Below are 25,669 nucleotides of genomic sequence, written 5' to 3'. Positions count from 1 at the left end.
GGAGGTTGGAACCATTTCCTTTGCTGATTGAGCTCCCCAGCGCACAGTCAAATAGTTGACGAAGAGAGAACTTTCAAGAAAGAAATGGAGAGATTTAATCTGTTCTCTGTACGTTGGGGTTGTAGAACAAGGAGAGGTGAAGTGTGGTTCTGGGATGTGTTGGCCTTGCCCTCTTCTGGCTGTGTTTTCTTAGCGTCACAGCGGTGTGTGTCTGACACTGGGAGGAGGTTACGAGTGACACTTCACTGACCTCGTTCACACTCATTTCACAACACCTCCCTAAACATGCTGCAGAAAACAGCTCCTCCAAGCTACATATCAGTGATTTACGAAGCGTCACCTGAACCTATGCTTCATTCCGGATCCTTTCATATACTGCATCCCGTCGCCAGCAAGTTTATATTTTTGTCATCGATCAAATGAATGTCAGCTGTCATGAAGCTGAACGTTTTTTTTAACGCTCCATAAATCAGCATCTTCCGAACAATTACATATTAGCCCATGCTTTCATTACAGGAGCTGAGAGCAGGTTTCACCAAGGCCAGGAACTCTGGGATAGCTACTGCATTTAGACTACCTAGGCTAGGCTACTGTACAGCCACTACTTATCGCATGGTGTTATTTACCAGCTCCCCTCCATCAAGGGAGGGGGAAGCATGACAACAACAAAGTGCCTCTATGGCAACTGTGAAGAGAGACCGCAGCAATTATGGTTTGATGGGATGAATGCAACAGGGTTGTTGTGTGCGTGTGTGACAGGGTGTTTCTGTGTTGTGTTGGCATACCTGTTAGCTTGAGGTAATAAGATAATTACCCGGGTATGTTTAATTTTCCACCCTCTCTCTCGACTGATACTGAGATATGACCAGGTCATGTGTTTTAATAGATTCCACCGCAGTCATGGGGTGTAAGCAGTCAAGAAAGACCTGCCTGGCATTTTAATCATTTAGCAGACACGCTTATCCAGAGCAATTTACAGGAGCAGTTAGGATTAAGTCCCTTGCTTAAGGGTACATCGACAGATTTTTTTTTTTTACCCCGTCTCGGGGATTCGAACCAATTGACCCCTTCTGTTTCTGGCTCAACGTGCTTAACCTCTAGGCTACCTGACCACTTTCAGCTCTCTCTTATTCTATCTGTCCCAGTTTGTCCTTAGTTACTTGTATATCTGTCAGTCTTCCTCCCGCCCGTTCTTCCACTCTTTTTATTTGTTTTGAAAAAATAGAGTGCACTGGTATCATTTATCATCCCACAGCCCTCATTTCTCTCTCACCTTTTCTCTGATTTTGTTGCACACTTTTCTCATCGTATGGGCAAATTCCATCGAGTGTTTTGTAATTCTTTGTGAGCGTATGCCCTTATTGAGCACAGTGCACAGACTCCCCCATTAGATCAGGAAATACCCAACTCCTACCGTGAGCACTCCATCCATCCCCAGTCTGTAAGGTGGTGCCCATCTCTCGTTGAAGCTAGTTGATCATAAACGTGTCTTGCGTTCCTAGTTCTTAATTTATTGGGTTTAATACTTATATTCTGGATTTTCCATGGCATTATGCTGTGATGGACATTTATAGAAATACAAAAATACGTTCCTGAATTACCTGATGAAATGATGTGTTTGTCTAAGAATCTGTAGAAGATTAAAAAAGATGGGGATTCAATATCAATCTGTGGTCATTACCAGGCCTGTTCAATGTGTCGGATGTAGGATCTACCCTGGAAGATAAAGCTGCATGCGTCCATGAAGACAGAAAAGACTATCTCAGCAGCATCTAAATCGTCCTGAGGTTCAGGCCTCTGGTTAACCTGACTTGACTCCTCCTAATATACTGTCATCTCCCACCACAGGAGATTTATGTCAGCCCTCTCTCGGCCCCTGGGGCAGCAGCAGGTAGACGCAGGGGGGGGGGAAGACTCATCCTCCACCCCATGTTCTGGCAGGCCCAGAGGCAGATCCTTCTCTGTCGTATCTGGTGTTTCCTGGTTTTGTCCAGCTGCCAGGTTTCTGGGTAGAAACATCTGCACCTTGGAAGAGGAGAGGATAAGGGGGCACAGAGGGCAATGTCGAAGGAATGTTATACAGCCTGTTATACTCTCTCGCTCTCTCTACACTCATGCTCTTTGTTTGAGACACTACATGGCCAAAAGTATGTGGACACCTGCTCATTGAATATTCCAAAATCATGAGCATTAATATGGAGTTGGTCCCCCTCTTTTCTGCTATAACAGCCTCCACTCTTCTGGGAAGACTTTCCACTAGATGTTGGAACATTGCTGCGGGGACTTGCGTCCATTCAGCCACTAGCATTAATGAGGTTGGGCCCTGATGTTTGGCAATCAGGCCTGGCTCGCAGTCGGCGTTCCAATCCATCCCAAAGGTGTTCAATGGGGTTGAGGTTAGGGCTCTGTGCAGGTCAGTCAAGTTCTTACACACAGATCTCGACAAACCATTTCTGTATTTACCTCACTTTGTGTACGGGGGCATTTTCATGCTGGAACAGGAAAGGGCCTCCCCCAAACTGTTGCACAAAGTTGCATGTAGTGTATCTGTGGTCTTTGGATCCATACACATCATTTTCTCATTGCCCGAGAAGCACTTATAGCTATTGGTGTTGAGTGGAATCCATGTTTAGTGTCTGGTGTGTTAGAAAGTTTGGGAGGTCAAACCCGGGAGGGTAGATCTTGACGAAGCGTTTTCTACAGTACAGTAACAGCTGGTAAACAGCTCCCCGTTTTATAAACCTGTGATGATAGAATAATGGCTGTGCCCTTGGCCAGTCTCCTGCTGCTCACAGGACAGTACCTGTGTAGCGGGCCCTCTAAATGTGCACTGAATCAGGGGGTTGTTGAAAGGTGCTTACAACACGAGCTCTTTCTCCCAGTCCTGCTCTGCTCTCGGGTTCCTAGGCCTCTCCTCCGTGCCTCTCACGCCACACATGGTTGGTTTCATCATCAGCCGTTTACAGTACATGTTTTCCGCAGCAAATAAACCTATCATCACACATTGTGAAACAGATGATGTTGCTTTTTTCTTTTTCTTCTTTTTACTGTATTTTTCCCTCTCCTACCCTTAAAGAGAACGGATTATCTGTTAGTTGACCTATTAGGGAGAACGCCAGTCCCCTTACCTCATGCTTTGTGAAACGCTTGTGCAGCGGTGGTAGTGTTGTATTATGTTTTATTTTAGGCCAAGACCCTGAAAGAGTCTTTGATTCTGACACTATGCTGGCAATGAATAATCATCCTGCAGTTACACATTTAGTTGGTCTAGCCACTGTGATCGCTTCTGTGAATTATTAGAAAGACCAATTGTAATTTAGTTCATTTACCTGTGCCCCTCAATTCAACTGTGGTAGGCTATCTATTTTCTGTGGCCAAGTTCAATATGGTGGGTCCTGAAAAAGAAAGGGCAGTGTGTTTCTATAGGTTTTGTCATGAATTATAATGATATTGCCGGTAAATCTTTCCAATTGACACAGTGTGTTGTGTTGTATTTGCTGAGTGTGCACATCTGTCATGGAACCAAGCAGGGGCACTGGATTCGGTAAAAGCGAGTGTGCAAAGAGTGTCGGAACATTCCATTTTTCTTCCTCCTGTGTCTGTAAGGTCTATTTGAAGCTATATCAGGCCTAGTTTTGTCCTGTCAGTTGTTCCTAACTACACATAATTACAGCATTTTCTCTGAGTGTGAAAAAAGCACATAAAAGCTATGAATTCATTGTCATGGAGAAGTAACAGCGTACACAGCCAGCCTCAGGTTTTGGGAGTGGCATTTAAATGTGACTAATCTAATACATAAAACTAACCACAATTCGGTCAGCGTTTCATGCAGCTTCATAATATTTATGGGCCATTCCATAAATGTAAGAGAATTGAAAAACAACATATTTTCTGTTTGGTCATCTTCCTTGGTTAAGAAATATCCATACTCTCTGCCTTGTACTGTAGCACTGCACGGATTGTTTCCATCACAGATATAGTCAAAGGTTTCCAGTCTTGAAAACAAAGGCCTGAATCAGCCAGCAGGATTAACCCCACGTTTGGGAGACTTTGACAAGAAATATATGACCAGCATAGACTTTTTACACATTATCTTATGTTACAGCCTTATTTGAAAATTGATTATATTGTTTTTTCCCCTCATCGATCTACACCCAACACCCCATAATGACAAAGCAAAAACAGGTTTTTAGAAGTGTTTGCAAATATATAGAAAAAATGAACTGATATTCCATTTACATAAGTATTCGGACCCTTTGCTCATTACTTTGTTGAAGCACCTTTGCTCAGGTCTCCAGAGATTGGGTTCAAGTTCGGGCTCTGGCTAGGCCACTCAAGGACATTCAGAGACTTGTCTCGAAGCCAATCCTGCGTTGTCTTGGCTGTGTGCTTAGGGTTGTTGTCCTATTGGAAGGTGAACTTTCGCCCCACTCGGAGGTCCTGAAAGCTCTGGAGCAGGTTTTCATCGAGGATCTCTGTGCTTTGCTTCATTCATCTTTCCCTCGATCCTGACTAGTCTCCCAGTCCCTGCCACTGAAAAACATCCCCACAGCATAATGCTGCCACCACCATGCTTCACCATAGGGATGGTGCCATGTTTCCTCCAGATGTGAAGCTTGGCATTCAGGCCAGAGAGTACTATCTTGGTTTCATCAGACCAGAATATTTTTTTCTCATAGTCTGAGAGTCCTTTAGGTGCCTTTTGTGTACTTTTAATGATGAGTGGCTTCTGTCTGGCCACTTTACCATAAAGGCCTGGTTTTTTGAAGTGCTACAGAGATGGTTGTCCTTCTGGAAGGTTCTCCCATCTCCACAGAGGAACTCTATCCGAGTAACCATCGGGTTCTTGGCCACCTCCCTGACCAAGGCCCTTCTCCCCCGTTTGGCCAGGCGGCCATCTCTTGGAAGAATCCTGTCTCAGAGCTCTACGGACAATTCCTTCAACCTCATGTCTTGGTTTTTGCTCTGGCATGCACTGTCAACTGTGGGAGGGACCTCACAGTGCACCGGAGAAACAGTGCACAGAGCTGGCGCAGGACTCACCGGGCTGTGGAGGCGCACTACAGGTCTGGAGGGTAGAGCTGGCACAAGACGTGCAGGGCTGGGGAGGCGCACAGGAGGCCTGGTGCGGGGCTGGCACAGTCTTCACCAGACAGCTAGCACGCACCTCAGGACGAGTATGGAGAGCTGACTCAGGTGACATTAAACTGAGGACACGCTCCGTAGGGCGAATGTCGTGCCTCATGCGCCAACACAACATCTCTCTCCTAACTCTCCTCCAATCTCCCCATCAACTCCTTAACTGTCTCTGCTCCACTCCCCTCCAAGTTTACCTTCTTCTCTCTGACTGGCTCTGGTTCCAACCCGTCCCGTGAACCCCGCCTCTCCTGGCCACGCTGCTTGGTCCTTTGGTGGTGGGTAGTTCTGTCACGAACGTCGTCAGGGAGATGACCGGACCAAGGTGCAGCATGGTGAGCGTACATTTTCCTTTATTTATATAAATGTTGCCAACAAAACAAGAAACAAAGAAATGACCGTGAAGCTTACTAGGGCTATAGTGCCACTAACAAAGATAACTACCCACAAAATACAAAGGAAAAAAGGCTGCCTAAGTATGATTCCCAATCAGAGACAACAATAGACAACTGTCCCTGATTGAGAACCATACCCGGCCAAAACATAGAAATAAAAAAACTAGAATGCCCACCCTAGTCACACCCTGGCCTACCCAAAATAGAGAATAAAAGCCTCTCTATGGCCAGGGCGTGACAATGGGAGCGGACCATCAGGAAGTCCAGGACCAGTTGCACAGGGAGGTGTTTAGTCCCAGAGTCCTCAGCTTAGTGATGAGCTTCGTGGGCACTATGGTGTTGAACGCTGAGCTGTAGTCAATGAACAGCATTCTCACATAGATGTTCCTTTTGTCCAGGTGAGAAAGGGCAGTGTGGAGTGCGATTGAGATTGAGATTGCATCATCTGTGGATCTGTTGGGGCGGAATGTGATTTGGAGTGTGCATACTATGGCGAGAACAGTTCAAATAAGCAAAGAGAAACGACAGCCCATCTTTACTGTACGAACTTTGAAAGTTTCTTGAAGTGCAGTCGCAAAAACCATCAAGTGCAGTGCTGAAACTGGCTCTCATGAGGACCGCCACAGGAAAGGAAGACCCAGAGTTACCTCTGCTGCAGATGATAGGTTCATTATTTGTAGCCCAAATAAATGCTTCACCGAGTTCAAGTATACAGACACATCTCAACATCAACTGTTCAGAGGCAACTGCGTGAATCAGGCCTTCGTGGTCGAATACTGCAAATAAACCATTACAAAAGGACACCAATAAGAAGAAGAGACTTGCTTGGGCCAAGAAACACGATCAATGGACATTAGACCGATGGAAATCTGTCCTTTGGTCTGATAAGTCCAAATTTAAGATTTTGGGTTCCAACCGCTGTGTCTTTTTGAGAAGCAGAGTAGGTGAACGGATGATCTCAGCATGTGGTTCCCACATGAAGCATGGAAGAGGAGGTGTGATGGTATGGTGTGGGGGTGCTTTACTGGTGACACTGTCAGTGATTTATTTAGAAATCAAGGCATTCTTAACCAGTATGGCTACCACAGCATTCAGCATCGATACGCCATCCCATCTGGTTTGTGCTTAGTCCCACCATCATTTGTTTTTCAAAGGACAATGACCCAACACACCTCCAGGCTGTGTCAGGTCTATTTGACCAAGAAGGAGAGTGATGGAGAGCTGCATCAGATGACCTGGCCTCCACAATCATCTGACCTCAACCCAATTGTGATGGTTTGGGATGAGTTGGACCGCAGAGTGAAGGAAAAACAGCCAACAAGTGCTCAGCATATGTGGGAACTCCTTCTGTTGGAAACGCATTCCAGGTGAAGCTGGTTGAGAGAATGCCAAGAGTGTGCAAAGCTGTCATCAAGGCAAAGAGTTGCTAAAATAAATATATTTTGATTTGTTTAAAACTTTTTGGGTTACTACATGATTCCATGTGTTATTTCATAGTTTTGATATCTTCACTATTATTCTACAATGTAGAAAATAGTTTTAAAAAATAAAGAAAAAACTTTGAATGAGTAGGTTTGTCCAAACCTTTGACTGGTACTGTATATTATGGGAGGCCTACATGTGTCAAACAAACCAGTTGTCTCTGTAGTCTCTCTCCCTCCCAGGGATGCCATCCATGTTTACAGCCTGTAAACAACTGTTAAATTATCAGTCAAAACAGACTGTTGGATTATCAGAGTCTGGGGGGGTTGTGTCTTCAACAGTGGAAGTTATCTTAGGTCTGATTTGAGAAATATTGAGCAAATCCTCCTCTGTTGAACAAAGACATAATTATTATTGAGATATTCACTTTTCTCTTCTTCAATGATGAACATTCAACATTGAATGTAGGAAATCTGTTGTCGACTTCCCTTTCACCTTTCATTAGTCTTTTCCTCTGACGTATTACAGCAATTTTTCACGTGGATTGATTTACACAGATGAAAATGGATGCCGACAGGCGGAAACATGCAAATGTTGCCATCTTATTGTCTTTTACACTACAATTCCCATCCACTCTCCTTGATTACTCAGTAACTGTCATGAGAGATTGCATTGTTTTTTCTTTTCTTTTTCTACCCATGATAATCTATGTAATGGGGTTGGAAAACCAGGGCAGATTTAATGATTTTTTTGTGTGTGTGTTGGTTGTGGAAGATATAATATCTTCCACAACCAGAGATGTATGTTGGCCGTTGGGATCCAGACAGTGGGGTCTCTGTGTCTTGTTTGTGTCATTTGTCTTCAGTTGAAGGGCTAGAGGCCGCACGGGTGACACATGGAGTTCATAAATCACTCATGGGTTGTCTTCTCAGAGACCTAAACACAGATGGGGAAACTAGCAGAAAGACAGCGATTGAAGAAGTTTACACAAGGCAACACAGGGCTTCAAATTGTGCCAGCTCAGCTCGTAAGTTTGAGTGATTTGAGACGGTTTACAATTGTAACGTTGTAAAGACAGCATATCACTGACTAATCCTTAACCAGAGATGGACTCATCTCTCTGGGGGCAGAGTGCTGGTGACAGCCCTTAATCAGAAGAACAGTCACTCCTTGAGTGCTGGGTGGGTGTGAGAAGGGAAGAGGCAGAATACATGTGTGTTCCTGTGTCCTTAAAAAATAGATATATATATTTGACCTTTATTTAACTAGGCAAGTCTGTTAAGAACAAATTCTTATTTTCAATGACGGCCTAGAAACAGTGTTCAGGGGCAGAACGACAGATTTGAACTTGTCAGCTCTGGGATTTGATCTTGCAACCTTTCGGTTACTAGTCCAACGCTCTAACCAACGGGCTACCTGCCGCCCCGTCTATGTGTTCCTGTGTCTGTATGTTCGTGTGCCCATGGTGATGTGCGTGCATACAGGCATTACTCTTTCAACTCTCCATTTTTCATAAACAGAGAAAGTCTTCTCTGGCATATTCTTGGGTTTCCATTACCTAGTTGAGAGGTGTTTTAGGCCCACCTTCGCCCCAGGACAAGATTAACTATCGTATCTCTTTAAATATTCTGCTTGTTTTTCAACAAAGGAATAACACCGTTTGGGAGCCCTAGGCTGTTCACTATTCGAAAGCGAAGAGGCGGTGAGCATGTCCATAGGTGTTACCTTTTGTTTTTATATCCTGCTACTCTTGGCAATACTTTTCCAATTTTGATTTTGAAACCTACAGTACTTTTGCACAAGTACTACATTATAATACTGGTGACTTGCTCTCGTGCCTTTCAAAGCAGAGTCAATATTAAGACGGATGAACCTGATTACATTGACATGATGGTCTCATCAACTCTATTTAATGCTCGGTGTTTCAATAACACTGTCTGCTCGGCTCATCAGAGTGGATGATTACTTTTAAACCTGGCTGCCCTAACCTGCCCTGTGCTCTGTCAGGGCCAATAAGACTTATGTCTATGACTAGGAGGTGGAGGAGAACTGATGCACAATTTGACCTGCATTATGGCTGTCAGTCATAGATATAGGTTATCCCAGGTCTGTGCAAGGTGGTAGGAGTCGAGTATTCCATTGCGGTATTTGAGGGAATTGGAGGATCTAGCATCCACCGAGGCATGAAGAGAGGTGTGTGTGCGTGTGCTTGCATCGTGTGTTTGTGTGTGTGTCCTGTTAAGGATTAAGGGTAGGGCAGACTGGCCAGTAATGTGGCACTCCTAGGTCAATGGGTTCCTCTGGTCATCAGCGATGATGGAGACTCATTGACCCGTATACACCCTGGTCCTCACACTGACCACTTCCTAAACCATGTCACGCCTGACCTGACCTATTGGTCAATGTGTCGAAACGATTGTCCTTTATCCCCCCACAACAGGCAACAGGATACAGGTTGATGGGTTTCTAAAAAAAGGTTTATTTTAAGTGAGTTAGCAGATGACTCTTTTTAAACACAAACTGAACAATGTCTCACAACTGGGATTTTGATAAGGCACATTGAGAATTTAGGGCAAATGTTAGGCCTATAAAGTCACATACAAAATGAAGAAATGCCGCAATCGAAACACTTGGCATCATCACTGTGCTGAAACAAAACAAATGACGTCAGGTCAATCAATCAGCCTATTCTCTGCACTAAATGAAGCAGTCTCTTCTGTTAAAGAGCCACAAAATGAAGCCTCATCAAATAAAGCCTTTGTGCTGAGCTGATTTCTGGGACTCTTTTGTAATACAGGCCAAGTTTGTAATGCATCCAAATAAATGTTTATCTGAAACCAGACTTTGATGTGAATAGGAAAACATTTACACACCGTACAGTAGATATCCACAGTTATTGGACAGCCGTGAATGGTTGTTTGGTTGTTCAAACACCCTTAAGGTTTTGTCTTATAATGAGGGGACGTTTGACATTTCTAACTAGTTCTAAAGCAAAACTGTCCGGACAGGAATTTAAACACTTTTGTTCCCTGAATCAAAGCAGCTCACACAAGAAGAACTTCAAACAGTGAAAGCATTCCTATGTGGCATATACTAGTTCTCTGTTGGATACACCAGACAGACATGCCTATAGTCTCACTTCATGATTTATTAAAAAAATGGAACAGGTCCAACGTACTGAAAAGTGCTGAAGTTGATCATTTATAAGATCCTGCATTGTACCGTATGCTCCTTTTTATGATACTCTTAAGACCTCAACTGTTCCTAATAGTTTCATAAACATACAGTAGCAAATTTAACTGAGTCATGAAGTGTTTTGAGAGACTAGTCAAGGATCATATCACCTCCACCTGACCTGTCACCCTAGACCCACTGCCGCCGCAATAGGTCCACAGAAGATGCAATCACCATCACACTGCACACTGCCCTATCCCTTCTGGACAAGAGGAATACCTATGTAAGAATGCTGTTCATTGACTACAGCTCAGCATTCAACACCTTAGTACCCTCCAAGCTCATCATTAAGCTTGAGGCCCTGGGTCTCAACCCCGCCCTGTACCTGGACTTCCTGATGGGCCGTCCCCAGGTGGTGAGGGTAGGAAAAATCTTCACTTCGCTGATCCTCAACACTGAGTGATCAGCCACCTCCTGTACTCCCTCTTCACCCATGACTGCGTGGCCATTCACGCCTCCAACTCGATTAAAGTTGGAAGACGACACAACAGTAGTAGGCTTGATCACCAACAACGTCCAGACAGCCTATAGGGAGGAGGAGAGGGCACTCGGAGTGTGGTCTCAGGAAAACAACCTCTCACTCAACATCAACAAAAGAAAGGAGATTATCGTGGACTTCAGGAAACAGCAGAGGGTGCACCCCCCTATCCACATCGATGGGACAGCATTGGAGAAGTTGGAAAGTTTCAAGTTCCTCGGCATACACATCATGGACAAACTGAAATGGTCCACCCACACAGACCTCAGGAGGCTGAAGAAATTTAGCTTGTCACCTAAAACCCTCACAAACTTTTACAGATGCACAATTGACAGCATCCTGTCGGGCTGTATCACCGCCTGGTACGGCAACTGCACCGACCACTACCGTGGGGCTCTCCAGAGGGTGGTGCGGTCTGCACAACGCATCACCGGGGGCAAACTACCTGCCCTCCAGGACACTTACAGCACCTGATTGTCACAGGAAGGCCAAAAAGATCATCAAGGACAACAACTACCCAAGCCACTGCCTGTTCATGCTGCTATCATCCAGAAGGCGAGGTCAATACAGGTGTATCAAAGATGGGACAGAGAGACAGAAGCTATTTTTCAACCTCAAGGCCATCAGACTGTTAAACAGACATCACTAACACAGAGAGGCTGCTGCCTACATACAAATCATTGGCCACTCTAACAAATGGATCACTTGTCACTTTATTAATGCCACTTAAATGATGATGTTTACATATCTTGCATTACTCATCTCATATGTATACTGTATTTTATACCATCTATTGCATCTTGTCAATGCCGGTCGGTCATGGCCCATCCATATATTTATATGTGAATATTCTTATTCCATCCCTTTACTTAGATTTGTGTGTATAAGGTAGTTGTTGTGGAATTATTAGATATTGCTGCACTGTCGGAACTTGAAGCACAAGCATTTCGCTACACTCGCAATAACATCTGCTAACCATGTGTATACAATTTGATTTTAATTTGATAATTGAATTATAGCAACGTTTTCCTCACACGACCCTCACATACCCTATTCTCCAGTCTGCCACCCACAGCGCCCGTCTGTCCCTCCAGCCATGTCTCCACTGGACTTACAGACTACTTGTGAGCAGCACAGGGAGCTGTAAATATGTTATCATCCCCCAACTGCTGGAGGCTTGGCTCCGACACCTGTCCCATGTTCTACACTGGCTGCTTCTTTCCCAGCGCACTCTTCCCTGAGCAGAACCGACCACTGTGGTCCCCCCCCCCCCATCATGTCTGTCAGGACCTACCCACCAAAACAACCTCACTAGGATGATAGAAATCTACCACGAGATTGAAAAACATTACAGGACTTAGTTGAACTGGAAGTTGTGGCCATCACTGGCGCGTGAAGGCAAAAACTGGTGTGGGAAAATTCCAGACTTTTCTATGGTGCTGACAGGGAGAGTCTTATTTTGTGTAGAGAGATACGTATGTCCTGTAAACATAGAGAGGGTATGATGAACTACAGAGGCTTGCAGTAGATGCCTAAGCTGACCCCTGCACAAAGGCATCATAGAGAAAATAGGCAACATGGGGAAAAGGATTTCCCCCATAGAATCAAAATGACAGCCGTAAATACGATGAATCTTAGTATAAGAGAAAATGTGCAATTAGGCCTGTAAATTTGTAGACAAGTGGTGTAACAGGCAGCGAGTCAACCATCTCCTCTTTTTTTAATTATTTCATGTAATGAGTGTTTGTGTCCATTTTTAAGGTCAAGTAATAATAATTAGAAACTTTTAATGAATGCTATATTATTAGAGTGTTGTTTACTGCTCAAGATGGGTCCTGGGTTTCTACTCACTGGATGGATTAACTCAATGTGATAGATGTACTGTATATCCTTCCGTATCTTTGCCAAACTTTATATTGGTTCAAATAAATCTATTTCCTTATTGTGGTTTTTCCCTGGTTACTGAAAGGCTCTGGTTAGCTCTGTGCTCACTGCTTCCCCCTTCTTTTTTAAATTCTGAAGATATCCTTCACTTCTTATGTTTAAAAGCAGATAGAGTAAACCAAAGAGGAGTCTGCTGAGCTAAGAACCTTTTTCAGTGGTGCTGTCACTGAAGCTTCCCCTTCCTGTCCATCAGTGAATACCTTTTTTTCTCACAATTTCTAAAGGCAGAAGTGTGAAGTTTACCTTTTTGAAATGCCAGACTTTCAGTCCTGTCTAGTTAAGCTCCAGGTTTCTCCAGGCAATTAGTGTCAACACAGTAAGTCTCCCTCTCATCGTTGCGCATACATTCTCTCTCTGTTCCTCTCCCTGTCAAAAAGAGAAAAACATTTACTTTGAAAGAACACAAAGGGAGAGGACTTTTGGAAATATCTCCACAACTAGCTTCAACACACAGTGTGGGTGATCCCCTAGGCCTCGTCTAAAGCACATCTACTAGACAAACAACAGAGGGCACGCGTCTGTGTCCCCACGACCGAGCCAACAGTAAATCACACAGAGCTGATGGAGGTCACAATGGGGGGTCCTGTCAGGGCCAAAACCCACCCTCTCCTGTCCACCGGGCCTGGGCAGGCATGGCTGCTATCCATGGTCCCTGGTCCTGCTTGGTGAATGGGAGCTGTCAGTAGGGTCTGAGTGATGGAGGCAGGGAAGCAGGCAGGGTCGGTTTGGTAATGAGGACAGTAATGGCACCACTTTTCTTGGCTATGGCCGAGGTCTCCCAGGGTGGTGTAACCAGACCTGGGCTTTGTGGGATGAGAGTGAGAGTAAGTGGACCCTTGGGGGTTAGGGGTCACAAGTCTCTGGTTGTTTGGCAGTTGTTTGTTTTCCAGGCGCAGGAAAGCTACCCTGTGTTTGGTGCTAGGGGGACCTGGAGAAGGGGCAAATGGATGGATAGATGGTGCCCTTTGCACCAGGCATGTCATGGTCTTAACTCTGGGGTTTTGGTTCAGAGTGACCATGCGTGTGGTTCTGACCTAAGTATCCCACCTACATGGCATATCGTATTGTTTTATGTGTGATAAGAATGCATGTTTGAGTGTGGGCCCCAGATATGTGATTACTATGTGTCCAAGAACGTGCCATGAGATTTATGGATTAGTGTTGCACTGCAATGGATATCTGACAGATTTTTTTAATGTCAACTTTCAATTTGAAATCTCTAGATATTATGTTTATGGCTTATAGGAAATGGAAAGGAAATTAAACTTCCATCAAGCCGTTGATGTACACGACCGTTCAAAACTGTGGGGTTACTTAGAAATGTCCTTGTTTTTGAAAGAGAAGCACATTTTTGGTCCATTCAAATAACATCAAATTGATCAGAAATACAGTGTAGACATTGTTAATGTTGTAAATGACTATTGTAGCTGGAAACGGCTGATTTTTAATGGAATACAGAGTATGGAGGTCCATTATCAGCAACCTAGACTCCTGTGTTCCAAATGAAATATCTACATAGGCATACAGAGGTCCATTATGAGTGAGGCGTCTGTTTCTCAAACTATACACTAATGTACTTGTCCTCTTGCTCAGTTGTGCACCGGGGCCTCCCACTCCTCTTTCTATCAGTTTGCGCTGTTCTGTGAAGGGAGTAGTACTCAGCATTGTACGAGATCTTCAGTTTTTTGGCAATTTCTCCCATGGAATAGCCTTCATTTCTCAGAACAAGAATAGACTGACGAGTTTCAGAATAAAGGTCTTTGTTTCTGGCCATTTTGAGCCTGTAATCGAACCCACAAATGCTGATGCTCCAGATACTTAACTAGTCTAAAAAAGGACAGTTTCATTGCTTCTTTAATCAGAACAACAGTTTTCAGCTGTGCTAACATAATCGCAAAAGGTTTTTCTAATGGTCAATTAGCCTTTTAAAATAATAAACTTGGAATAGCTTACACAACGTGCCATTGGAACACAGGAGTCTAGGTTGCTGACAATGGGCCTCCGTACTCTGTATTCCATTAAAAATCAGCTGTTTCCAGCTACAATAGTCATTTACAACATTAACAATGTCTACACTGTATTTCTGATCAATTTGATGTTATTTTAATGGACAAAAAAAGTGCTTTTCTTTCAAAAACAAGGACATTTCTAAGTGACCCTAAACTTTTGAATGGTAGTGTAAATGCCACCAGTCGTGCTGTGCTATTGGCCAACAATGGGAACAAATAGGTCATGTAGACAGGATCCTTGGGTTTGATCCATCTCCAGTGAGGACCCAGCATGTCTTCCTCTTGATGTGAGCTCAATCTCCTCCATGACTCTTAACTGGGGTCGTCCAGGAGGGCAGGATTGTGTTACACAGTTAGAGTCCAGCTCGCCCACCTTTTGTGGTGCGTACATTCCGATTTGGGATGGGCACACTACCACTGCAGCTGCCCCAGTATAAATCACACTCAGAAACCCGATCAGGCATCCCCAAGGGCATGGTGAGCATGGTGCACATACTCTACTCCTGGTGCCCATGGATTCCCTCAGTAATGAATTTGGAGTCTTTGTCTGACAGAAACAGTTTGTTACACACCGATTCACTTACCAATCAAATGTTACCTGGGTTTGAGGGTGGGGTGGGGTGGGGGGACTCTCTCACTAAGTGTTAGTTTTCATGTCAAAACATCAATGGCCATTGTTTGACATGTCCAACAGTATTTATATGGGCCTAAGTCTGTCTGAGATTAGACAGTCAGTCGCCATTCTAGAGTACAATCATTTAGCCACCTAAGGAAAGCTTTATTCTGTAATTCACAACTTTCTGATGAGACCCTGTCACTAAATAACACATCCATCCATTTTCTACACTGGCTCTCCGACACAGAAACGAGACAGCCACATGAGGTTACAGGCTATCCTCAGGAGAGTCAACCAACAGGCTCTGAGCCACGCTAGTTTCTCAGTCCTTGGCATATATACAGATGGGTTCAACAATGGAAATCTCCCTGGCCCCAGCTCCTATGTGAGTCTCATCTGTCAGGCTCTACAAGAGGAGACCTGCTCCTGTATGTGAGGTTGCCGCCAAACTGTCTGAAATTGCTCTGCATGAACTTCACAGCAATTCATGTGTCAACTGTCATTGTCCTGCTGCCGCCCCGTGTCCCATGACAGGTATTTATTATCATTATCATGAGCTGACTCTTTTTTTTCCCCCATTCTCCTAGCTTAGAACTCCGGCCTGGACTTTCTCCCAGTTTGGGTTTATGAACAAACGTTGTCACGAATAAAGACTTTGTCCTTGATATAGATACTTACATATGTCAGTGTAGACTGGGTCATGTACAGTGTACACTGATATGTGAATTGAAAGGAGCTCATTGAAAATCTGGGGAAAAGGCGGAGACATGTAACCCTCTTTTGAGGTACCGTTAACAAGGCATATGGAGGTAGTTGTGGCCGTTGTTGGATGAATTACTGCCTCATGGATCTCCCACAAGCTGTTAATACAATGGTGTAGACCTGTTTCCAAGGGGTTTTGCCCTGAAGGGAGTAGGTAATGTTCTGTTCCTCAAGCCAAATAAAAGAATAGCTCAGGGCTATGTTTCAGTTGAACTCTCGAGTCAGTGCCAACCACAACATAGCTGAGCCATTCAAGAGACACCACATTGGCCCGATTACAATTACGACCAAGTCGACATTAGGAGGCAAGAACAGTCCATACTCACACATGCATCAACAAATGAATGGAGTTCTTTAACATGTCACGTACACTACTGTAAACTAAAGTCACGTGAAATAATCTCTGGTGTAAAAAAAGAAAATGAAAAAAATCTGCTGTCTGTTGGTTAGCCGTTCTTTACGACTACGGTGTATCTCAATCTCTACCATGCCTGTTTGCTCCCCCTGGGGGATCTAAAATGAGTTGGAACAAGCCGACGCCTGAAACAGTAAGTTGCTGATGGCACACAGGAATGACAGACACATTCCTAGTAAAGCTCTCCAAAGAAAACATCCCTATGGAGACTCCTCCATCTGAAAACACCTCTCTTCTCACTTCTCTCTCATCCCGCTCACTCGAGGGGAATTCTCCATTAATTGAGATAATGATAAGAAAAACAAATTCTCTGTCTGAGCAACTCACTCTCCTTCTTCATCCCCCCCTCCCTCTATCCACACCCCATCCCTGTGTCCTCTCTTCGCCGTCTGTCTGCCTCCCGATCATCTGTCAGTCTGTCTGTCTGGCCCCCGCCTGGAGCAAAAGCCTTTTAGAAAGCTGACTCCCGTTACCATAACAGACATCTCAAGAAGTAAACATCCATGGAGAGTTGATGTTGTACACTCTTAGAAAAAAGGGTTCCAAAAGGGGTCTTTGGGAATCTCCATAGAAGAACCCTTTTTGGTTGCAGGTAGAACCCTTTTGGGCTCCATGTAGAACTCTCTGTGGAAAGGGTTCTTTGGGAATCTCCATAGAAGAACCCGTTTTGGTTGCAGGTAGAACCCTTTTGGGCTCCATGTAGAACTCTCTGTGGAAAGGGTTCTTTGTGGAACCCCAAAGGGTTCTACCTGAAAACAAAAGGGGTTCTCCTATGGGGACAGCCAAATAACCATTTTAGGTTCCAGATAGCACCATGTGGGAAAACCATTGCAGCTACAGTACAATACCTGTACTCTTGATAAGGCTAGAGGTCTGTGCTGTGGGCGCATGGGAACTTTCTAGCCATACCAACAGATAACAGAAGCCTATGATGGCGCTCGGGACACTTCAGATTAATTCATCTTCCCTAGCTGGCCAAAGAAACAGAATGTGAACAGACAGACTGACCTGGCAGCGATGCCCGGGCACGGGGGAGGGGGGGGGGATCAGCTCTCTCAGCGCTGTAATTGCTTTCTCGTTTACAGGGTCATTAGTCCCAGGTGTGAGAGCGGTCGGGAGTGGGGGGTGACCGGTCTGTTCATCAGTCTTCTTGCTGACAGATTGGCTACAACGCAGAGTATGTGGGCTGTGTATGTCACCCCATGGTCAGGCCAAGGTCATGCAGTTCAGAGACTGGATGGAAACATGGATCCAGAGCAGGAGATGATGTTCTGAACTGAACCACAGCGCAATGTATCACTGTCTCTGTTCACCGACCGCCTCTACCATCATGCTTAGAACATGATTGCGGCAAGCTTACAAGATGATTCACCATGTGATTTGTAACTTGTAGTCTTCCGGTTCCCATAAATCTATTTTCATGATCCATCTGCTCTTCAGTCATTGTTTCGCATGAGTAGTAGTCAGAATATATGGAAAAGTATTTCATCCACCATATGTTGATGCTCTGGGTGACAGTTCCCCAGACCCAGAAAAGCCTATACTGTAAGGGTACACTCCTGGACCAAAAAGCATGCCCAATAGAGATTCTTCATTGAACGTGTTTTTTAGTTCAGGGATAGAATTGATCTGGGTCTGGGGAAACCGTCAGTTTGATATCATAATTCTACATTTTAGTGACTTTGTGCCATTTTAATCGCTTGTAACCATGACACGTCTTTAGCTCAATGAAACGAAGACTCTCATTACAAGATGTGCCTTGATAGTTATTATGACTCATAATGTCTATATTTGGTCAAACGAATTCCCTTAGCAGCACTCATTCTCTACTCGTCTCCCTCACTAATGGGACTTTGCGGCTGAGAAATACACACTGGAGAGTGAGAATGACAGAACCGTTGAATAGTGAGCAGAAAGCCATATCTCTGCCCCTCTGAACCTTCAGAATAGGTGCCCAACTAAACCCGTTCCGTGGTCCTTATGCATGGCACTTCTCCGCTCTGGAGTCCTCCGGGATACTGAGATCTCAATGGATCTCCCATGGCCCCGAGATGGGCTTGACTTGTTTCCCGAAAATTCTCACCCTCTAACCTTTTCCCAAGAAAAATGTCAATCCTCGGTTATTTCCGGTAGTTTAATTAACACCGCGCGCAGAGAGACCACGGTGTCTGTTTTTACTTCCTCATCTCCTCTGGAAGACTGGAAGGCTAGTTGGAGCTCCTATTCCTGCCAAACCACACTAGACACTCCTCTCCCTCTCTGTCTGTCAATCAATCAAATGTATTTATAAAGCCCTTCTTACGTCAGCTGATGTCACAAAGTGCTGTACAGAAACCCAGCCTAAAACTCCAAACAGCGGGCAATGCAGGTGTAGAACCGGGCAATGCAGGTGTAGAACCACGCAATGCAGGTGTCGCACCGTACTACACAATTCATCCCCAACAACCTTCAAAACATCACGTCTGTTCAACCTCCATTCAACACCTGACAACTGTCTGCAGCTGTTGATACCGTGGTGAGTCCTCCCAGGGCACTATTTTCCTGGACTGCAGCACGCCTCAGTTCAGTATTCACGCTGTCCGATTACAACGGTGACCCCCCCCCCCCCCCTCACATGTTGATCCCAGATGTGCACACACGAGCTGACATGTCATGTGCTGTGTCATAGGGGCTAACGTGACCTAAATATGGCTGCCCTCTTTGGACCCGGCTCCCATTCACTCACTGCTAATCACTGACTAGCACAATACAACGGAGAGTGCTTTCCCAACTCCACAGAACTATGTGGTTGGTTTACATTGTTACAGTACATTGTTTAGAACAACAATAGTATTGGGTGTAAGAGGCTGAGGTCTCTGGATTTGTGGTTGACCACTTAGAAAAGGACAAAAAAATAGCCAACCTTTTCACTCTCTGAATACCAGTTTATGGCGGTGAAACTCCCTCACTGCCCTATGGTTGGTTAAGTATGGGCTTCTGTGAGAGGAATTCTCATGTGGTCTGCTTGACGGAAGGATGGCTGCTTGTGAGGGTGTCTTGACCAATGTACCATATGGCTAAGTTAGCATCACAACTGCCTTCCACAGCAAGCAATTATCAATTTCCTTAATATTTAATATTTCTATGTAAATATAGTGTAACATTGAGATAGGGTTGAAATTATGGAAGAGGTGCTTCTCCCCTGTGGAGATTTGCTGTGTTCATCCCCAGGCCTTAATGAGGTAGAGACCCCTGTCCTGACCGGATAGACGTGAGCGAGTAGAACCATCGGCAGTTTGATGGAGCCCCCCCTCCTAGAGTCCATGGTTCCTCTCTTTGACGTGCCTCGGAAATTAGCCCCATTTGGACCACATCTGGACCTCATCAGGTCTCTCGCCAGTGGAGGGTGGGGGGCAAGGGAGACAGCGTGAAAGAGTCTGACACAAGACACGGGGCACGCTGGGGAGGAAATGAAGAAGGTAAAGGTGTGACACCTACTGTAGGTGAGCAGGCTGCACTCAAGAGACCTCCCTCCTTACTCACACCCACGTTTATCCAGATGAGCATGAGTGGATCCTAAAGCTATGTGGCTGCTACACACAATGTTACGGGTCCCCAGATGTCGGTGTCATTACGGCTGGCATGTACAACTAACGTAAACCAATAATCGCAGAGAGAGCTGGAGTTTCCTTGCTGTTGATTGATGTGGAGAGAGGGCAGTCGGTTGCCCGTCAGGATTGTTCCTCACGTTGAATTTGAGACACAAGACTCTGAAAGCCCTCTGATTCAGACCAGGCCTTCGCTGTCTGACATACGTTTCCTTCGATGTTGACAAATTCCACAGCTTTTTTTCATTTAGTTTCAGAACATCCCAATACTTCCCACGTTACAGACTGAAACTCTAGTCTTTCGGGATATTTGAACCAGAGCAGGATGGAGCAGGGGCATCTGGGGATTTAACTTAATCACATAGGCCTATGACATGGGACAACTATTGTGTTTTTCCCCGCAGTGTGACATTGTCCAAGAGACTGTCCATTGTCCTTTTTAGCCGTAAATTATGCACCTTGTCTGCCCAAGTCCTTTCATTCAATGCTTGTGTATAATAATGGATTTTAAGCGAGCTGATTGTTTTCCCCATTCACCAGCCATGATAAAAATAAAAATAAATAAAATCACACACGATACAAACAACCAGGGAAAAGTTGCATTTGAAACAAAGGCACTTACTTCCTGTAGTTTAGTCAAGTTTAGCTGCTGCTCAGCGGGACTCTGCCTGTCTGCCACTCGGCTAGCTGTGCCTGATCTGCTCCTGCTCACTGTGTGTCTGACACAACCCTTGTTCCAATGTCCCTCAGCTATAACAGACTTGAGGGCACAGCAGCGCATGCAGGAGGCAGTTTGTCTGCTCTACACGCTAATGAAGCCAGCCTGGCCAGTATGACCCCCTGGACACACCCTGTCAGAACCATCCATATGCCACTATGCAGGAGAGTTTAAGGACCTAGTAAAGGTCCTTGTGCTTGTTACTGAATGCCTTCAGGCAGCCCTCCAGACAGCCCTGGAGCCCTGGAGCTGGACCCCTGCTAATGAGAAGCCATCCATTGGCTGCAGCTCTACATCTACATGGTTACATGGCTGGACATAAGTTAAGTTACCATCCCAAGGGACTCAAATAATACTACAATACCAAAACTTGGGAGAGGTTTACAACCAAAACGTTGGATTCCTTTCTTAGCATTGCGCATTGCACATTAGCCACAGTCTTTAGAAGTGAACTTGGGTGGAGAGAAATCGGATTTGTCCGGGCAAAGGAGGAAGGATTGATCACTAAATTGGTCAAATCTTGAGGTGGCCTGGATGGGTCAACCACCACTGCTCCCATGCAATAGTCCAGCCATAAATAGTGTCCATTATTCTAACAGAACGTCACAGATAGCTTGTTGTTTCCACCTACCCCTCTGACCAGCAACAATCTGAGACCCAGTTTACTGGAGCTCTCATATTGTCAGAGATAGCTATCTATCAAGGTTATCTGATACCCATAAATCAACAACATTGTTTGGTACCAAGGGAAATAGGCCATTTTTTTACCCCCCTCTTTTCTCCCCAATTTCGTGGTATCCAATTGGTTGTTACAGTCTTGTCCCATCACTGCAACTCCTGTACGGACTCGGGAGAGTCAATGGTAGAGAGCCGTGCGTCCTCCAAAACACAACCCAGCCAAGCCGCACTGTTTCTTAAAACAATGCCAACTTAACCCAGAAGCATCAAGGGATACACCTTACGACTGTGTCAGCACCACAGGTGTCACTAGTGTGCAATAGGACTAGGACATCCCTACCGGCCAAACCCTCCCCTAACCCAGACGACGCTGGGCCAATTGTGTGCCGCCCCATGGGTCTCCCGGTCACCGCCGGCTGCAACAGAGCCTGGACTCGAACCAGGATCTCTAGTGGCACAGCTAGCACTGTGATGCAGTGTCTTAGACCACTGCACCACTCAGGAGGCCCACTATTTTTCATGTTGTTGAAGGTTGAGGCCCATTCCATAGGCTCAAATGTGAGGAATTTATGTTTGTGATGAATATCAAGTTGAAGAGTGTCTGCTCGTTTGTCTCTGTCTGTCTTACATTTCCTGTCGATGATACAGTGAAAGCTGTGATATTGTTTTAGTGTGTCCAAAAATGTAAGACTTGTTGACAGGGTATTCTCACAGCCTCACACTTAGTTCTCCTTCTGAAGCGCACACACACACACACACACACACACACACACACACACACACACACACACACACACACACACACACACACACACACACACACACACACACACACACACACACACACACACACAATCATTTCTCATTTGAGTGAAATGATAGGGAGCAACAGCTGGCCCTCCTCTCCCCTCACACTCCTCTCCCCCTATGGCCCCTGTCTATCTATCAGTGCTTTAATGGATGCTATCTTACAGACCAGTGTTTCCTATCACTTTCTGGCCTCACAGTCTCACAGACAGTTGAGAGGAGAGGAAGGGGAAAGCAGAGAGGTAGGCCGAGCCAGACCATTGGGCGGTGTGTTCCTTCCGTGTGAAATGTGTCTGTAACCATTTCCCCTCTGCATCATTCATGCCTCACTCAACCAGATCACCGCATGGCTCCCCAGCTGTGTTAGCTGTTGACAGTTTTGTGCCTTTTCTCTGATTTCTTCAAAGAATGCACAATCCAAATAGCTGCTTGCAGTCATGTTGGATGTTTGCATGCATTAGATAGTCGGTCCTAATTGGAAAACCCCCAAAATGGCTGTTTTTACGTAAGTTCACAGCACACCTGGCTCTGTCTCCAGATGTTCCACAGAACATGGACAACAGTATATATCCTTAGAATGATTGTGTCTTCACTAAAGGGAATGATCCTTTCATAAACACTGTAAACACCGATAATTAGCCCATATTTTAATAGTATATTTTTCTTCTACAGGAATGTGGCCACTTGAGTGGTTTCCTGTATTGTCTCCCTGGTGTGATCCCAGGTGCTACATGCTATGGGACGCTTGTAATGAAGTGTCTGTCCAGGCCTCTAGATAAGCTCAGTTTTGCTCTCAATACATTTCCTGCCTGATTTCCCTTGATACCCCCCCCCCCCTCCCCCAGTGCTCTATGGGATAGGATATTCTTCAGATGTCTGTGATAGACTTACACTATCTAGTGTAAGTCACACTAGATAAGAGTGTCTGCTAAATTACTAAAATGTCAATGTAGTAAGGGAAGAAGTGATTGTGTGTGGAACACACCATTTTGTTCGATGGACAGAAGGTGTGCGCCCGTGTGGGGTTTTTGCATGCTTGCCTGCATGCTGACAGGTGAGAGGCATCCTTGAGGGTTTCAGAGTGAGTGACTTTTTGTTCTCAATCTCTACATGTAGAAGCATTTTTATTTATTATGTTTTTTTATTTCACCATTATTTAACCAGGTAGGCCAGTTGAGAATAAGTTCGCATTTACAACTGTGACCTGGCAAAGAATGTGACAAAAAACAACAACACAGAGTTACACATACACAAACATACGGTAACACAATAGAAACATCTATGAGTAGGGGAGGTAAGGCAATAAATAGGCCATAGAGGTAAAAAATAATTACAATTTCGCATTAACACTAGTGATAGATGTGCAGATGATGATGTGCAAGTAGAGATACTGGGGTGCAGAAGAGCAAGAGTATAAATAACAATATGGGGATGAGGTAGTTGGGTGTGCAATTTCCAGATTGGCTGTGTACAGGTACAGTGATCAGTAAGCTGCTCTGACAGCTGATGCTTAAAGTTAGAGCGGGAGATATAAGACTCCAGCTTCAGTGATTTTTGCAATTGGTTCACATGGTAATGGGAGGTACACATGGTGATGGGAGGCTGACAGCTATCACATGTACAGCTGGCTACTTAAAAACACACTACAAACTCTCTTGGGAGAGTGGTAGTTCAGCTGTAAAAGGTTGGGTGTCTTTGTATACAAGTTTAAGCCTTCGTGCATAGGAATGACTTCAGCGTCCGTTTAGTACATGTGTTGGTGTGTATTTGTGTGTTTGCACCACGTGTGTCAATCTGTTTTAGTTGTGTGTGTGTGCGAGAGGGGAAAAACATGCTCGTGGGAGGCTGTGTTAGCAGTCGTTCTCTTCTTTCACTTGTTGAGCCCAGATGTTTCCCAAACCATGAGATTTCTTCTATGATTTTCACCCACTCATTATGCCAGTAGAACTATTTCTGACAACTGAATCACAGCTAAGTGAACTTGACTCGCTCCATCAATGTTTCAAGATGATAAAACCACCTGTACCATAAATGTTTCAACAGAAGAAAAAAAAAGTGGAATGACAATATTTACATTACTTTGACTAATCATGAAATTCAAGATACTGTTGAGAGCTTTTTGGTTGGAAGGTACAGGGGATTGTCTGACAATTTTGACCGACTTTTGTGGCCTGCTGGATTGCATTTGTATCAAGGGTGAATGTTTTTAAGGGGTGGAATTGTACACTGCGGTGCAGAAACCACAGCCTGACACTGTGGCACTCTTTCCCTGAGTATAAACTCCCAGTGAACTCAAATCACACACAACTAAGCATTCAACCTAACTGACTGGCATGTAGCCTCTGGGTCAAAATTCTTCAAAAATCCATTGAAGTGGCTTCCTGATCAGTGAGGAGTAAAAAATCCCTCAAAACCAGAAATGGGGGCAGTAACATGCCAGGTAAAGAGGTGAAAAATCCATTCCTAGGTTTAACCTCAGATCCTGCAACTGTTCTCAAGAAGGACAAGAGCTGAAATCCAAACTAATCTAGTGTGAAATGCTCTGGGGGCCACTCCTTAGGGGTCGTCCCAAATCAAAACATATCATGCTTCAACAGAGGGGTCTTGTGCCTTCAGTTTCAGTGAAACCAAACATTTGTGACTTTCTCAGGCAGTTGACATCACACTCATGTATTGTCCCCTTCATTATGTTTCCATGATTGAGTATCAACAAACTCAATAAGGAAGCCATAACACACACAAAAAAAAATAATACAACCACTCGACTTGATGCAATGTGAATTGAGAGTCTATAGCCCATCAACACGAAGAGTCTGCTCCCCGAAGAGCTCTCACAAAGCCATCTATCAACAACAACATCAACAACGACAGACCCAGTGAAGACAAAGAAAGGCCTAGCTACTGGCTGAGCTGATCTTTCCCCTTATTTTTCTGCTTCTTTAAAGCCTCCTGTGAGAAATCTGTGGTGTTTTCCACTTCCTTTTTTTGGTGAAACAAAAAGAGCCACCTCTCGTGGCTAAAGCCCCACTGCGCCCGGCCCTAATCCTCCTCTGAAGTGCTTCTCCTCCCCAGGGCTCTAAAGACCTGGTTGGTCCCAGAGAAAGCCAGCAGCTCACCGGGCAAAGCAACAAAGAGTCGCTGTGAACATTTTCAATGAGAAACCCTACTAGCACGAAAGAACGTTACAGTATACCTCTGGAACTGAAGGTTATGCCCAAAGACATGTGTCCTGCAGCTGCTTTGTCCAGGGTTCTTCCTGCTGGCAAGAGAAGCATTTCAAACCCAATGGGCCTTACACATATCTTGATGTGATGTCTTTCAACCAAAGATTTAAACCACAGGTGCAACCGAATGGAACCCAATAATGCAAACCGCTTTGTCATGGGCTGGAAGGGAGCTTCATAGCATGACTCAACATAAATACACACTGCTAAAGCCTCCCATCCATCTGCCTGTTTTCTGCCATAT

The sequence above is a fragment of the Oncorhynchus masou genome, chromosome 6 (genome assembly GCF_036934945.1).
Source record: "Oncorhynchus masou masou isolate Uvic2021 chromosome 6, UVic_Omas_1.1, whole genome shotgun sequence".
Lineage (NCBI taxonomy): Eukaryota > Metazoa > Chordata > Actinopteri > Salmoniformes > Salmonidae > Oncorhynchus > Oncorhynchus masou.
This window is presented reverse-complemented; position numbering follows the sequence as displayed.